The sequence below is a fragment of the Montipora foliosa genome, chromosome 1 (genome assembly GCF_036669935.1).
Source record: "Montipora foliosa isolate CH-2021 chromosome 1, ASM3666993v2, whole genome shotgun sequence".
Taxonomy (NCBI): domain Eukaryota; kingdom Metazoa; phylum Cnidaria; class Anthozoa; order Scleractinia; family Acroporidae; genus Montipora; species Montipora foliosa.
The window spans coordinates 36,980,776-36,991,936 of record NC_090869.1 but is presented as its reverse complement, the minus strand read 5'-3'; the positions used below and the strand labels follow the sequence as shown (position 1 = coordinate 36,991,936).

The following is an 11,161-nucleotide window of genomic DNA, read 5'->3' as shown; positions in this document are numbered from 1 at the left end:
ATCCAGTGGAAAGCGTTATCCACCTTTTGAACAACCGAGGCCAAGACTTTTGTCTGGAAATCTGACTGACCCACTTAAAACAACCTGGTTGGGTTTCATAGCTGAAAACGGAAATGAAGCAAGACAAAAAATTTCTATGTGTATTTTTACTTCGATTGCTAGTTGTATGAAAAACAGCAATCGCAGTGACGATTTACATAGTTTGCGGTTTGTGTTTCCCTGTTATATTTATTTTGGTAGAGACTAATGCAAAATGCAGTTATACATAGAACGTAATTTATATAATTACAGGCAAGGATAGAGGTGATAAGTGAGATCCATTGACTTTACATAGTATGTACTCCTATTAAACCACCTTTCAAACCCCTAAATACTTTGGCTTTTTCGCTTGATGCGCAAGTGTGTGCAAGTCATACGAATTCTTCCATTTTCGAGTTTGAATACTTTGGACGAATATAAATTCGGTAGTTCGACGGTTTGTAGCGATCTACTTGTGGACCATTAGCGATCACACACGCACAAGTTGCAAGCACGCTAAGTGCATTCAAACAATAGGCTCCATATAAACTCTTTGAAACGCAACAACAAGCACATGGTCTTAAACATTTTTGCTTGTACCTCCGTATATGTAAGAACTTTCGTGGCCCTAGTTTATTGTATTCGTGCGCGTGGCGTCTGACAGAGAAAAGAAATTCCTTTATTTGTATTTACTTCGGTTAGTTTTTCCATGCAAGTCGCATTAACACTTTTCTCAATTGATGTGAAACCGAGAGTATGCTATTCACTTTAAAAGCAACTGACAAGGTTATTAAAGCAATTATGTGTTGTAATGCACTGTTTGGGCGGGTTTGTCGTCAATTTGTATCAATATCTAAAGCAAGGTTTATTTGTTTAGCGACGCGTGGTAATTATACAATTTAGGGATTCCTTCCAAATTACTTAACACAGTTTGCACTTATGCCATTTTCGAAACTCTTCAATATTATTTCCATTATTTTCGCTTGTATCTAGCGCAACAACGCCTGGCACAAATTATATTTATCGAACATACATGCTTCTGACAGCTGCCAAAGAAATTACTTCGGGAGATTACGTAACGGTGTCGTCTATAACCTCCTCTTGATGACTAAAGTGGCAAGCGAGCGGACTAAAAAAACATGCTTTTAATTTGGAGGCAATTTCCATTTTCCGTGTCATCAGCTTGTCTTTTGGCCAAAGAGAACATGAGGAGGCGTGTCCTTATTTTTCCATTTCTTTTCTTTTTTGGCTTAACCAACCGGCAGCCCAACGTCACACTCGCTGGAATTTCTAAAGAGCCAATTCCCTTGGAAGGAAAGAAATAGAAGCACATGTTTTTAACTTCAGCTTTTAACCTTAGGGCAAACTCAGGCTGCATGAGGCCTTTTCACTGCCATTCAGTAAAATTTATGAAAACAATTTTGTTCAGAAATAGATAAAGCTATACTAAAAATATCAAATTAAAACTCTTAGTTCTGCAAGGGTAACTACGCATTCCGATTTGCCCGTACAGCACGTTTCAATGTTGTTGAGTTCTCATGTGCAGATGTAACGACGATTGATTTTGACAAATATTTTCCAATATAGAAAACAAGTTTCGATGCATTGTAATTTTATGCATGTTCGCTTCTCGACCTGACATCTCTAACTGCGTCATAGACTGTATCAATTGTTTGAGGATAACGGATCCTGATGCGAAAGTTCATGGTGTGCGCCTTTGTTTTAGTTGAAGAGAAGACTCTAATTGGCTTTATCTAAATGTATCTTCCAAAATAAACCGGAAGGAAACCTTTGATACACCTGCGTTGCCTATTACCGATTAGTTTAACATCATATCAAAAAATGGAATGCAAGCACGTCTGATAAACGCGGCTAAGAGTGTGTTGTTTTGTTTTTTTCTAAAAGTGAAGGCTTTTGACTGAGTTTAAAGCAGGGCTCATTGCAATTTTAGATGTTTGTTAAAAGGTTAAAACCCCAATGAAAACTTGTAAATAGTGGAAGTTAATGTCTTTTGTCACCCTGGCTAAAAGCCATTTAAAGTCATGATTTATTAAACATCCTTTCTCTTTCTTCTAAGTTTATTCTTTTCTTTTATAAAAATTAAAAAGTGTTACACGTGTGATTTATCTTTGACTGCTATGTCATTACACAGCACAAAGGGCGTGTTTCAGATCACAGATATAAATAACAGCTAGTGTACAGACCCGATTGAAAAATAGAGAGTCCCATCTCACTTAAGGTAAAGGGGTAATAAAGAATATGGAGAGACACGATCATCTGAATCCGGAAAAGATGTTCGGTAGGACGCATAATGTTCCCAAAGAGGAGAAGCGGGATTGCGTAAATCGGTCACAGAAAAAGAAGCCAAGAAGAAAGCGAAATTCGTCCCCGTTATCTTACATCGAGATCATCTCTTATGCGATTCTGGGTTCGCCCCGCAAACGAGCCACCTTAGCTGAGATCTACAGCTTCATTCAAGATAACTATCCTGAATTTACAGAAAATCGCTTGCGTTGGAAGAACACAGTCCGCCATAATCTGTCGCTGCATGAATGTTTTCAGAGGGGAGAGGTTGCGATGGATAAGGCGGGGTGCTATTGGCATATCCACCCAAGCTTTTTGGCAGAATTCAGCTGCGGTGATTTTTCAAGACGAAAACTTGCCCGTGGTCCGCCTATCGCCTTGGAGGTTACGCGCAGCACACCTGAAAGCCAGTTCGTAATGCCTAGTGTTATTTCTACTTGCCATATTTGTAAGTCAGCCCAGCCGTATTTGTCATCCTATGGATCATCTCTCCACTACCACAGACAAGGCCTACCTGAACTTTACGGGCAACTCCCTTATTTTCCGAGGGACCGCTGGATTTACTAGAAACAGCTCAACTTGTTAAAATGCAAACAACCGTATTGTTGTATAAAGCTACGAAAAACCCACCAAACGTAGAGTAAGTAGAACAAACAAACTTTCAAAAAAGTTTTGTAAACTGTAGAAAAAATTCTATATAGTCACAACATGTACACCAATAGTAAAATTCCTCAATAAATCTCTAGAGTGAACAAATTGTCAATGCATTTGTTTGTATGTTGGATTAATTTTGGCCAAACATAAAAAGAATATCTTTAAATTCAACGAAGAAACAGGAAGCACAAACTAGCCTACCATTAATTCAATAACTATCAATTCATAGGTTGTTTTTATTCCAATGGTCTTTTTACGCAGTTTAATATTTAAAGAAATTTCGAAAAAAAAGCCTGTTTCTTATCAAGTGTCGCCTTCACCTTGCGTTAACGTTTTTGGCCAATTTAAATTCATTCGAACACTTTAAATTTCTTGTTTTGTTCACCAACTTCATCAGTTTGTAGTTCTGTCACAGTATATCTTCAAGCGCATGAAAGTTGAATGGTGTTTATGCAAAAACTTACGTTTAACAACATGAATTAAGTTGCAATTCTTAGAAGAACCACAGCCGGATTTATAAATATGAAATAAAGTTTCTGACAAATCGTTAAAGATATCTTCAATTACTAAGAAAGAGATGTAAGTTCCGAAGGAAGAGGTATATCGGTGATGATTTTGATAACAACTTTAGCTGGAAATCTCGAAAACGCGTCGAGTGTTCCCAACAGTGAATTGAACGTATCGCCTTCTAATAGGTAGCTCGGATCGTCTACCACTTAACTAAAGCAGACTCAGTAGGCCAATAAACTTGTGTCAAATACAGTGATTAACATTTAAGAAAAGCAAAACCGACGAATTAGAAAGTGAACGAGGATCAGAAAAATCTTCCAGAAATTTAGAAAAGTGCACACCCCCTCCCCCCCACCCCCATCCGAAAAGGCGATAGTTTTGCGATAGCAATTTGCGCCATTGAAACACCATGACGTTGACATAAAAAACATCAGGTTGCCTAAGGGCAGTTTATTTACACTGGCTGCGCCGAAACATTTATTTTAAAGACATTTTACCCGCTAAATTCAGTTCTTTAGATAAATGGATGACGTCAAAGGCACTTCCAAGGGATGCAACGCTAATGGCAAAGATCTGCTGAACACACTGAACGGACAGACAGCTGTTTTTACTCTGACTACAATGTTAAAAAATTACCCTTTTTAATCCGCTGCTGGATCAACCAGCGTAAATGTGATCGACCGATTCACATGAGCTCAAAAATGTCTGCATTTTGTGCGGATTTAAGCTACATTATGAAGACATGGTCTCACAAAGTTCTTTTAGTTTTTTGAAGAATACAGTATTGTCGAAACCAGTCTGTGTTTTAGGCTTTTCGATAGTCATAATAATTCAATTTGCTCTTCCAATCTTCCCCGCTGCGTTATTAAGCCCAGCGTTTCTGAGCGTCGAATACCCAACAGGGCTTTAAGTTAAATAAGCCTAGAATAACAAAAGAAAATGCATAATTAAAAAGAAAAAACTGACTAAAAACAGAATTTAAACCTCTTGCATATAGTCACACGACTATTGTTCTCTGGCCGCGTGGTAAGATTCCGCCATTGTTCTGGTTTTCCGTTAGTTTGCACACAGTCAGAAACAATCAAATGTTTTTTTATTTAAACATATTTTGCATTAATCTCACGATCACCGAGAAATGCTCAACGTGGGAACTCATGAAAATGTCTACATGGATATAGAAAGAGCTGGTACAGCTACATGAAGTGAAACTTCGCTGAGACGGGACCAGTTTATGAACACTGAATCTCCTGAAATTCAAAACAAAAAGCTTGGGAGTCATGAAATAGGCCAGTTACAATTTAATTTAGTTAGTTTGTTAAGCAACTAGAAATTAAGAAGGGCTAATTTAATTTGGAACGTTTCAGTCATTTTTTTCACCAGGTCTAGCCGGGAATTTCGGCTTTAGCACGGTTGCGGATCGGCTTTGATTCAGACGTCGAACTCTTCATGTGCCGAACTTATTATTTTTAATGCATAAACCATGTTTACCGCTGACAAAATGAATTGGTTTTCTTGGAAATGGATTAGGAACGGCTGTGCAGCCAATTAAGTTCGACGTCTGAATCAACAGACGTACTTTTCTTAATTTGTGTCGGTCTAAACTCGAATTAATTAAGTTCGGCTCATGAAAAGTCAACCTCGTTCCCAGGGTCTCTCTTCTCTGCCTCCATTGTCGTCAACGACAATGGAGGCAGAGAAGAGAGACCCTGGGAACGAGGTTGATGAAAAGTATGGCGTCTGAACCGGGCCTTCTAAATTCAGACGCGTCTATAATTGCTAAACATGGCACATTAAAGATGAAACGGATTGCTCAGCTGTGAACCACTTTTGATTTGATTGATATTTGGTTTGTATCTTGACGGAACTCTGTAAGCGCTTGATGCATCAACAATGGTGACTGGTAGGGAGCGATTTGACAAGAGGTCATTAATAGATTACTAATTACATGAATCTTTATACAGTCACTTCGTTAAACCACCTCCGCTGCTGGGTAAAACCTTGGCAACATCTTCGCGTAAACGAGATATATACTTCTTCGAATATATTAATACAATGGGTGATAAACCCAGAATATAGCGGGTTAAGTATACAGGTGCACGTCTCGTTGTTAGGTTAACTGAAGAGCCTTCAAAGGAATAATCAACTTATTTACAAATTTTCACGAGTATTATTTCGAGATCCAAATTTCTCGTATCACTAATTTTCACTGTTGCTAGCTGGAACAGAAGTGTGCTAAAAATTGAGAAATATATGGAATACGTATATTTTGAAGTTTGGTTGTAGTGAATCTGATGCCTCGGGCAAACGACTTAAACATTTGATTCAACAACCGTTCGATTTTGGTGAAAAGCGATTTGAAACCGTTTGGTTGCCCCCTTTCAACCGTGTTTAAACATGTTGAATCGATGTTGATGATCTGTTGAAATCGTTTGCCTACTCCAGCAGTCAACAACGTTTTAGAATATCGCCGCCAACAAAATCGAATGGATGCTGAAGCAAAGGTTCAAGCCGTTTGGACTGGCCTTGAGCGACTGAAAGTGAGGATTTTGCTGGCTTCTTTGGAAATGGCTGAGATGTTCGCAACTGCAATGATAATCCCCGCTCAGAAAGTGACATTTATCAACATAAAGTATTTATTTCCTTAAAATCTTTGCTTTAGTTTTCTTTTCTTTATTTGCTTTCCAACGAAGTTCAACGTACGATTTGCTATTACTTGATTTTGTAAAGTTATCTGTTTCTTAAACTAGATCCTTGTGAATTTCGAAAGACAACACACAATGTAGAGTTTTTCTTCTAGTTGTATTTTAAACACAACCTGATGATGGATACATCAAGCAACTACAAGATCCTGGATGCTGGGTCACTTGGCCCACAAAGCACATGGAATACGCGGTAGTGATTGGTCAATTAGAAACTTGACTTATCGTTGCTGATTTTATTTGATTTCTGTTGATTTGAGTTCATCCTTATTTGTATTATAATTATTATCATCATCATTATTGTTATTATTGTTATTATTATTATTATTATTAGTAGTAGTATTAATATTATTACTATTCCAGACTAGATTGCTATTGATATTATTACTATTCCAGACTAGATTGCATGAATGGGCAAAAGCTCCACTGTCACACACACTCACAAACACACACACATGTACGGGCAAAAAGTAATGCCTAACGTCATTGTAATGCCAGTTTCGCCACTTGTTTGTCAAACCCTTTATTGGCACCAGTTCCTTTCCTTTTTAGGAAATGACGAATCTTCTCTAGAATGCTCATTGCGCTCAGACTACAATTAAAAGACACACTGACAAACGTGATCTCATATTTCTATAGCTGCAGATTTGGACGCTTGCATCTACGCGACACAGCGGGAAAATCTCATCCCCGGACTTCCCCCGAACTTGATCATCTGACCACACGACATTGGGAACGAGAACTTAAAATAGCTTTGCAAAACTAAAAATAAATCTTACAACACTGTTGAGGCATGGGGGATCCGCTCTCTTACCTGATGATCAGCTATTGAAGAAATTTAGCTTATTTTTTACGCCAAGCAGAAAACACCAGTATGAACTGCGTTTTACCACAAATAAAAAAAAAAGTGTTAGATTTTAGGTCAATTATTTCCTGTTATCTTAATATATCAAGCAATGAAGAAATGATTTTTTTCGTTGATAACTCGGGGATAATCGGAAAAAAAATCCGAGTCCTTCTGTGCATCCTCCGATTACCAGTTCGGACGCTCTTCTACTGGGCCTGCGTTTGCCATTTCGCATATAAGCTATGCTCTATTCCTCTATAGATGGCTTGCAGCCAAGCTCTAGATACACAATTGCTGGTGGACGAATAAAAGGAGCTAATGAGAGATCGATCTTTCGTTTTTGTCCACCAACATATGGCGGCGATGACGTAACTTGAAAACCACCTATTGTCAAATCAACACGGCACTGACACATGATCGATGGTGTGTCAGCGTTCAACAAAAGTTTTTGTGCAATTTTATGTTTCTTGACAACAGAGCTGAATAACGTATGCGCATGCGCGAGACTTTAACCCCGAAATCCGATTTTGTGGTTTGTACGTGTTGATTTTCCGTTCAGTTTGTTTCATGTTTTGTTTGTCTGGTTTATGCCAAGAAATGGACCTTAGAACTCAATGGATTCCTTTTTATCATCAAGTTTACGTACAGGAATGATGAGAAGTACCACGTGGCATGTAACTTTGAGTTCTAAGTTATTAAAGAAAACCGTTTTTTTCAACGTTCGACAGGACTTCATTTTTCGAGATATTTATTTCTTTCCTCCAAATTCTAAGCCACCTTATTTTTAAGTTTAAACAAATAAATAAATAAAATACCCGCCATTTCAAACCACGCGAGCCTGAGCCCACGTTCCCATTCGCTGAGCTGTGACGTAACCTTTGCGTTATTCAGCTCTATGTTTCTTGATACCTATGACAATATGAGATAGACTGAGACGTCAATTTGTGCATTGCTCGTAGCATTGTTGGACATGATTAGTAAGATTCAGCCGAAATATATGTTTTGTCAAAAATCAAAGAAAAGAGTTTAATTTGATTTTTATAACTTTCGTGCCTGTTTGCTTCAGATATAGAGCACGTTTCTCGAAGAGAGAGGTAGGTTAGGATAAACGCATTGCCATAGTTTTAAGGTGGCTCACGCCAGTTTCAAAGCTTTCAAGCAACGTTCGTCTTAGAAGGTTTGGCACAACAACGCTGTATCACGTATTAGCGATGTAATTACCATAAGAAACAACAAATACTGCTGAACAAGATGCGGTTATTACTGTGACGTAATGAGTCACCGTGGCAACTGGAAAGCCCTGTAGTAACGCGCTATATTTTTGCTTTAGTTGCTCATTATCTCAAAAACAAACCCGCTGACCCCCATTTAATATTGCTGAAAAGTGATCAGAAGGCCAAGATTAAAATTTTTTGCAAAGTTTAAAAGTAAATTCAGATTCAGAGCCACGTTAACTCTGTGAGTTTTTTAATGGCGGCTCTGATTCTGCAGTACCGGAATTTAAACTTTGCAGAAAGTTACATTTTGGCCTTCTGATTACTTTCCAGCAATAATAATAGATTGTTTTTCATATATGAGTAACAAAAGCCAACGGCTTTCCCCTTGCCTAGGTAACTTATTACGTCACAATAATGACCGCATCTTGTTCAGCAATAATCGGTGTTTCATATGGTACCATAACATTGCTGTTACGTGATACACTGTGTAGTGCCAGCCTTTTTAAAGACGGAGTCTCTTCAAAGTGTTGAAACCGGTTAGAGCCGCCTTAACGTACGCAACTGCCCGCTGTTTGCGTTTTTGTTGTTTGTTTTCATAGGGAGCTAAATCACTCCATTGTGGTTCGAGAGAAATTACGAGAAAAATTACATCGCCTGCAGAGAAGATATCGTTGACGTCACTTATTGTCATTAATGTGCCAACCAGATCCTCACTGGTGGCACAACTGAACAACAAAAAGAACGTTTGTCGATAGATATCTTCCCAATAAATGGCCTAAACCTAAGGAGTTTTCACACCGAATGCTCTGAATTCTCTTGCTTTCCTCGGATCCCGATCTATTTATGCCAAACGACACCTCCTCGGCTTGTCATAGTCTACAACCATGAGATCTCTTTGCTATCTATCAACTTCCGCAGGAATGCTAGAACTGTAGTCTATAGAGCCTCCCTTCTTTTCTTCCTCTACTTTCTTCATGTAAGCTTGTTTAAAGGTTCTGATAGGGCTTTCCCAAACTGTTGGAAACTTTGCGTGAATCTCTGCACTGTTAGTGTTATGATTGTAGCTTTCTCCTTTTCTTGTAGACGAAGAGGGATTTTCGGGGGAAGGAAATGTGGTATCTTTCACGGCTGTAACGACTCGGTGATTTTCGTCCGCTCCTAGTGACCTACTCCCTTGTGTCTGAAAACAGTGCGTTCTCACAGTCCTCAGGGTATTCCCAGTATAAGACTCGAGATCTTTACACTGTAAACTCGAATCGGCACAATTATAACACTTCAGCAAACCCACGTGTTGTTTATTGTGCAACAATGTTACGGCACGAGGTCAACTGGGCAGGTTAACGATTTGGTAAACAACAACCGGCTTCGATCCATTGTATAGATGCAAAACCATCGCGTATCTTCTCATTACCATGTAACATGTATCTTGAAAAGTTTTTCACGCGTATCAAAAAATTTGGAGACCGAACTTTCCAGAGATTAAACCTTATAGCAACGAAAGAAAGAATATTCGTGATCACTATTCCATAGGTGCAACTAAACCACTAAGGTGCGGGATTGCAAGCAGAAAACCATCTTGCATCTCAATTGCACCTCATTAAAAAACAAAAGTATACATTGTATTATGCCTCGTTCCTTTGAAAACTGAAAAAATTTTCCGTAATCCGGGCACCTCACTCCCTACATTGTTCCGACTCAGCATCGGGTCAGACCTGAGATATTCTGTGAGACGCAATTGAGAGGCGGATGGCAACCGGAAGTGATCTGTTTTCCATTTTAACTCGAGTTTACACAACCACCGTTATGTTGCGAAGCCTTTTTTCTCCATTAGAGATGATTAGTTAAACAATTTGGGAGGTATTACTGTCCTGGCGTGCGAAATGTTCTCTTCCGGTTACCGTCGGCGCGTGATAAGGGTCTCTTTAGGAAGCTTAAGCACGCGACGTTTTTGAGCCACGGACGGAAACCCGGACTGAGCATTTCACATGCCTGGACAGTAGTGTCTCCCACATTTGTACACTAATGGTCTGTAATAGTTTAAAGATACTTAACAATAGAAAACTGGTTGTGTCAAGACAAGTTCCAAAAGAACTCACTTGCGGTTGCCGTCGGCGGCTCAAAAGTACTAGGGAGCTTAATCACGCGGGTTTTTGAGACGCGGACGGCAACCGGAAGTGAGCTGTTTTCCCTTTTAACTTGTCTTCAGACAACCACATTTACATTGCTAAATATCTTTTCTCCATTACAGATAATTCGTTTAAAAATCTGGGAGACACTAATGTCCTGGCACGAGAAATGTCCTCTTCCGGTTGCCGTCCGCGTCTCAGAAACGCGCGTGCTTAAGCTCCCTAGTACTACTAGTATCGCGGGACAACTTTTAACGTTGCGTTAAACGTTTTAGCGTGATGTAACACGTGACAACTTTTACCACAACATTGTTGCGGATGAATGAAATGAAAGTGTACATTTGAAGTGCGGGTTACAGACGAAATGGAAAATTTGATCCTTGCACTAAACTGGACAATTTAAGCAATTGTCACTAATCGACACCTCTGCAATGCCGGTACAATGTAAGCCACACAGTCTGAATCAGGTCAATTTGGTGGGCTCATGTGTTCCCGTAAAAGGACTCGCAGTCGATGAATGAAATAGATGTATATATTTGAATTGAGAATTACTGACAGAAAATTGTCCAGTTAAGGGCAAAGATCACTTCTGCATTTCATTGTTGCGGATGTTAAGGTTGTTGCAACTGTTAATAGGCCACGTACGATAAATCAATATTCAGGCCCTGCTACCAGGCTTTATGGTCAAATTTTACTGCTCAGTTATGTTTTCTTTGTCTCATAAGTATCAAGGGATATTTCTAATGTCCAAATTTAAGCATAAAACCTCGCAGCCATGAGTGAATA

The 11,161-nt window shown here is 39.0% G+C and overlaps 1 long non-coding RNA gene across 1 annotated transcript in view; it reads right to left on the bottom strand.

Moving 5' to 3' along the window:
* Positions 1-4,562: 4,562 nt before the first annotated feature.
* The window catches only part of LOC137977494 (uncharacterized), an 8,358-nt gene continuing 1,759 nt past the window's right edge, over positions 4,563-11,161 (bottom strand). The window contains exon 2 of the long non-coding RNA XR_011117813.1: positions 4,563-4,733. This is a non-coding gene — a long non-coding RNA (uncharacterized lncRNA). The remainder of the gene's footprint in view (positions 4,734-11,161) is intronic.